General features: G+C 42.1%; 1 long non-coding RNA gene across 1 annotated transcript; it reads left to right on the forward strand.

The window, feature by feature from the left end:
• The first annotated feature begins 812 nt into the window (after nucleotides 1-812).
• On the forward strand, nucleotides 813-1,855 carry LOC306833420. The gene is made up of 3 exons (XR_013780351.1): nucleotides 813-960; nucleotides 1,082-1,184; nucleotides 1,298-1,855. It is a non-coding gene; the product is annotated as an uncharacterized lncRNA (long non-coding RNA).
• Nucleotides 1,856-6,000: the final 4,145 nt, after the last annotated feature.

Genomic DNA, 6,000 nt, shown 5'->3' on the forward strand with positions numbered 1-6,000 from the left:
AGTGATGGTTTGCACGGACAGTTTAGAGCTTTTCATCATTCATTACTCTTCTCTGGAGTTTGGCCTTTAATTAGCTCAAGTTTGAACAGCTGATTATTTTATGACATCATTTTATACGAGTTTATAACATATATGATGGTTTGTGTTTGTGAGTCTAAATCAGCCTCAGTGAAATCATGTGTTGTGTCCTTCCTGCAGGAACGTCCTCCACAGACACCGAGTGCTCCACCTGCTCTGATGGAACATTTTCAGACGGGACGTTTCCATCTTGTCAGAATCACACACAGTGAGTGAAGCTTCACATCACACATGGACACACCTGAGTTCATGATCCTCCACATGTTCCTGTAATAACTGTCCCTCTGTCATTACAGATGTGAATCAGAGGGTCGAGAGCTGCTGAGAGCAGGAACTAAGACAGAGGACGCTCAGTGTGGACAGAAATCATCAGACAGGACTGGACTGATAGTCGGAGCTGTTGTTGGTGGGATTATTTTATTCATTGGATTGTGTTGCTGTCTCATAAAGATGTTGCTATGCTCAGGTAAGGTTTCCACTGTGACAATGAAACATGATCATGTTTATTTTATAGATATTATGGTCTGTCTCATCATTCATTTGATTTTTATTTCTAACATTTTATTCCAGAAAAGAAGAGAAATAGAACTCAGCCTGGTATGTTTTAAACTGTCTTTACTCTCAGTCTGTTTTATGTTCAGTGATTTAATAAAGTCTCACTGATTCATGTTTAACTTACAGGAAGATGTGAAGTTTATCCCTGACCCTAAGTCAGAAGATCCAACCCCGGACAGGTTGGTAGAAAAATCAGCCCCGGCGGTAAAAGAAGAAATCTGGGTGAAGTTGAAGTTAGAAGAATCACCCCGAGAGAAGAAGAAGTTAATACAATCCCTGAGCAGGATAATGATAGAAGATTCCAGAGTGTGGATGAGAGAGGGTCAGGTGAGAGAGCAGATGGGATTCAGATTTGGTGAGATGTTCACTGACTGACTGAGATCAACTCTGTCCTGTTTTTACAGCTTTACTAAATGTTTGCTTTAAACTAAATCTCTTTTCTCCTCAGATTCAGGAAACTCAGAGTCTACCTGTGAAGAGAATTGCGCCGGATGCTTCTGAAGTCAGAAGAATCTGATAAGGGGCAAGTTGAAAGAAGAAAAGAGAGTCAGGTGAGAGAGCAGATGTTTGGTGAGATGTTCACTGACTGACTGAGATCAACTCTGTCCTGTTTTTTACAGCTTTACTAAATGTTTGCTTTAAACTAAATCTCTTTTCTCCTCAGGTTCAGACGGGTCAGAGTGAACCATCTCCAGGATCCTGTTCTGGTCCAGCTGCTGGACCCTGACACACATCGTTCATATCTATGTATATATATGTTTGTTTTTACATCTGTCCCATCTGAAAGGTCGGGGTTCGATCCCCAGCTCCTGCAGCCTCATGTTGATGTGTCCTTGGATAAAACACTGAACCCCATATGAGTAGATCAGTGTGACCTGTAGTTTTTATTGATCAGCATGTAAAGAGCTCAGAGCACAGATTGGTTGTTCCCTGTGTTCATCCAGCTATAAAGAAACATGTTGAGCCTGAGGTCAAAGGTCAAAGGTCTCAGTTCTGTTTGTTGAAGTAAAGAAACGACACAGTTCAATGTGCAGGACTTTTCAGTAGTTTCAGCAGACTGAACTCTGGAGGTCATTGTTTGAGTCCACCTCAGTAGACTCAACATGTCAGTATGGATACTCACTTCCTGCTTTTATGCAGCATGGATCAGATGCACCCATTCAGGAAATGATTTGTATTTTAACTCCCACAATGCTTTGCAAAATTAACAGTAAAACATCCCTTCACGTGCGCCTCCAAATGGAAACAAAGGAGCATGGATAAATTTAATCTGGAGTTAAAGTCCTTTGAATGAACAACAACAAACGTGTGCAGTATTCTAAAACCTTTCCCCCTCTGTGGGAAGAAGGATTTCAGATTCACGTCTGCTGTCATGGTTCAGTTTGTTTCAGGGTTTTGAGTTCGGGTTTATTCTTCCTGAGTGTTTTGTGTTTCTTAGTTCAGTCTTTAGTGTTTCCTGTTTTATTTTGTAGTTCTGGTGCTCAGTGTTGTTTCCTGCCTCTCTCTGTTTCCTTCCTGTCTTGATTACTCTGATTATTCTCACCTGTCTCATTAGTCTCACCTGTGTCTGATTGACCCTCTGTGTCTTTGTAGTTTGTCGTTTCTCTGACAGTCTGCATCTTTACTGGTTTATTTCACTTTATATTCTGTATTTTATTTTACTTCCTGTATGTTTTATTTCATTTGCTCTTCACATTGTTAAGAAATTACTGGATCTTTTAACTTTTTTTTTATTTATATTTTTTATATTTTTATCTAATTTAATTTTAGTGTGATTTTCTGCTCTCCTGCTTTGCTGCTGTATCACTGTACATCGATGTACATTTCTCAGTGAGATGAATAAAAGATGATCTTTTTGTTTACCTGACTGTATATGTGCATTACTCTTTTTGAACAAAGCTAAAACAAAAGAAATGGAGGATGAGGAAGAGTCTGATGTTTGAACATGATACTGAAGCACACGTGTGATCATGTCTCCTGCAGGATTCATCTGAGGGATTAACTTTCTGAGTCCAGTCGAGATCATTTCCTCGACAGTAGGTCCAAACAGCACAGACAGTAGGTACTGACAGATGGAGGAGGCACTTTGTAGTAAGAACTCTGAGGTCAAAGGTCAAAAGTCTGAGGATCAGTTCTGTTTGAAGGGAGATTATAAAAATAGTTGAGAGTATTAACTGTGGATTAGGAGCGCCCTCTACTGGCCAAACTACATGATGACACCATTTCTAAATAATCCTGTTTGTCTCTGTATGAAAGATTTTGTAAATAAAGTTTTGTTTTGATATCAGCTGAAATAAATGAAAAAGCCCCCTCCATTCATCTCGACATGTTCTTCAGTATATCTGAGGTCAGGTCTCTGTGGCTGCAGACAAAATACATCAACCCAGACTTCCTTCAACATTTCCCAGCTTCTCCTGGGGGATTCAGAGCGGTTCTCCATCCCGTGCTTTCCCTTCCTGACCCGTCAACAGTGAAAGTCCTTCTCTGGAGCTGAGACACAAAATGAGGGCTGTGAGAAAGGTGTGTCCCGCCCACCTGAGGAGCAGCCGTGGTGTCTCTACGTTTACAGAGGTTAGTGTCAGAACTCCACTTAGACTGGAAGAATCCTTTCATGCCTCTTTTGATACAAGACGCCTTTTCAGAGTCTCAGTCACAATCTGTCTGTGTCAGCAGGCTGCTCCAAAGCCACCCTTCACCAAACTGCTGGCACACATCTTTGTGCACCTTTCTGATCTTCTTCTCTTGTAAATCAATGTCAATGCCAAAAGCTCTGACTTCAGCCAAGAGCATGTTTTTCAAAGTTTCTCCAGTGGCTTTGGACATCATGGGACTCACTGATGGGAACATGTTTCATGTGTGTGTGTGTAACAGCTCTGACACCAGGATATCACAGTTCATCTAACTCCCAGAGTGTGGAGGCTTCTTCTTCTTCTTCTTCTTCTTTATCCTCTGTCTCTGATTAAATCATAACGACCTCCGACTCATCACGAGCTGATGCTGCCTCACACTCTGTAGTTTTAAATGTGGGGGCGTCTTCTTCACACACAGCTTCCTCTGCTGGCAAAATCCTCATTTCTGATTCCAGAGTTTCTGGATCCTCTGGCAGAGAGTACACAAGCTCGCTCAGAGCCTGGTACCTTTGTGCCTGCTGTTTCAGCCAGGTCCACATCCTGTTCATGAAAGACTCGACCTCAGGCTCAGTCTCCATCTTCATGTCTTCACCTGAGACTTCTCCTGCTGATTTCAGGTGATCACACTGAACATCTCTGAGATCCTGAGCAACCAAATGTCGCTGCCGATCTTCTCGTACAGGCAGACCTCATCTGTCCCCCAGTTTCTGTCTTCAGCATCAAAGATCATCTATTGCACCAGGAGATCCACGTTTTCAAAGAGCTGCTCTGTTGAAGCTTTTCTGTATTTTGTTGGCTGATTTGAAGTTTGTTCTTTAAAGTCGCCTTCATGTTCAGGATTGCTTCCTGAGCATGTACGGACACAGGGAGCCTTCATGTCGCTTGCTATCCTTTTCATTATTGAAGCTTTGGGTGATTCCATCTCTGATTTGATCTCTCCATCACGTTTAACATCCAGGTCCTGTTCAGCTTCATTAGTTACAGTTTACAAAATCTCTCCTGTGAGATCTTCAGATTCTTTGGAAGATCTGGAAAGAAGTGGACCGAAGTCTTCTTCAGACGTGTTATCATCCACACAGTGTGCAAGGTTGCTGCTCACCTCCTCAAGGATCATCTTGACTGCATTAAAGGATGACATGTATTTGCTTTTCACAGAAAATGATTTCTTCTTCTGATCAGTTGGACTCTGTTCAATGTCCTCATCAGAGTTAATTCAATTTATATTTTATATATAATTCTACTATATATTTTACATTATAACAGAATAAGATGTTTCTATTGATTTCCAGAGGAAGTGAAAACTATTTGGTTCTACTTTTAAAGCTTTTATTTTGAAGGGCTGGAAAACGAAAGTTGAATTTGGAATCGACGCCTTTTGGTGCTTGAAGGTAACGGTCCGTGTTTTTCTCACCACATTTAAAGTAACAATTTGAAAGATTTAGAGATTGTTGGACCTCATGTGTCTGCAGTGACTCAGCAGTTCCTGTAAGATGAAGGCATTGATGCTATGGATCGACCCGCCCGTTCCCCAGACATCATGTCTCCATCCACCAACGCCACGATGCACCACAGACCGTCCAGGAGGAGGAGGATGCTTTAGTCCAGGTCTGGGAGGAGATCCCTCAGGAGACCATCCTCCACCTCATCAGGAGCATGGTCAGGTGTTGTAGGGAGGTCACACAGGCAGGTGGAGGCCACACACACTACTGAGCCTCATTCTGACTTGTTTTAAGGACATGACATTGTTCTGTTGTTTTTAAGTCACCTTGTGCGTGTTGGTTTTCTCAGAGAAGGAAGAGAAGACACTCAGGGTCAAATTGAACAAACCAGAAGGTTTAATGAAGCAAGGAGATACAATGCACATACTGAGAGTTATTCTCAGCTGAGAGGTCCACCTCACTGACAGATCAGCCACCAATCAGAGAATGGACCTCGACTGTTAGAAGATGATGTAGTTATCAGTTAGGTACCTCCTCTGCTGTGTCAGCAGAGGTTTTAGCAGAAGGTGTCTGATGTTCAGTGTCTGGTAAAGAAGGTGTCCTTGAGGTGTTGCAATATGAGGACATTCAGTACACAGTCAGTTCAGTGCTGCAGAGTTAGGACATTGAAAGCGGAGGTACATTGGCCTAAGTGAATAGCTTTAGCAGTACAGTAATTTGGTAAATGTTTATATTACATCAAAGTGTGATCTGCCTGTAGACCCCCTGCTGGTTTGGAATTGTTGTGGATTTTTTCTGGTCTCAACTCCCCCATCACGCCACTCTTCTGAGCGATGAGCTGTTCCTCAGCACACTCTGGTTTTCCATCTTTACCAATGATTTAGCTCTCCTGCTAACACCTGCTAAATAAACTATGTATGCAGATGATACTGGAGTTTAGGCATCAAATAGATAGATAGATAGATAGATAGATAGATAGATAGATAGATAGATAGATAGATAGATAGATAGATAGATAGACCGGAATCCCTAAAACAACAGCTTCAAACTTTGGGATTACTTCGCGAGCCAGTTGACCCCCTGGAGAGGAGACGTAAACGCAAACGGTGCAAGCGAAAACAAAAAAGAGGTAAATGTGGAGGCATAAAAGCGAGGCTCGCTAAAATGCCCTACAGGACCGCTCTTCAGACTCTTTTACTGGCTAATGTAAGATCTTTGGACAATAAAATGGACCACATAGAGCTGATGAGAGCTGCGCATCGCGACGTTAGAGACGGCTGTGCGTACATATTCACAGA

This window comes from Symphodus melops (assembly GCF_947650265.1).
Source record: "Symphodus melops genome assembly, chromosome: 13".
NCBI classification, from domain to species: Eukaryota; Metazoa; Chordata; class Actinopteri; order Labriformes; family Labridae; genus Symphodus; species Symphodus melops.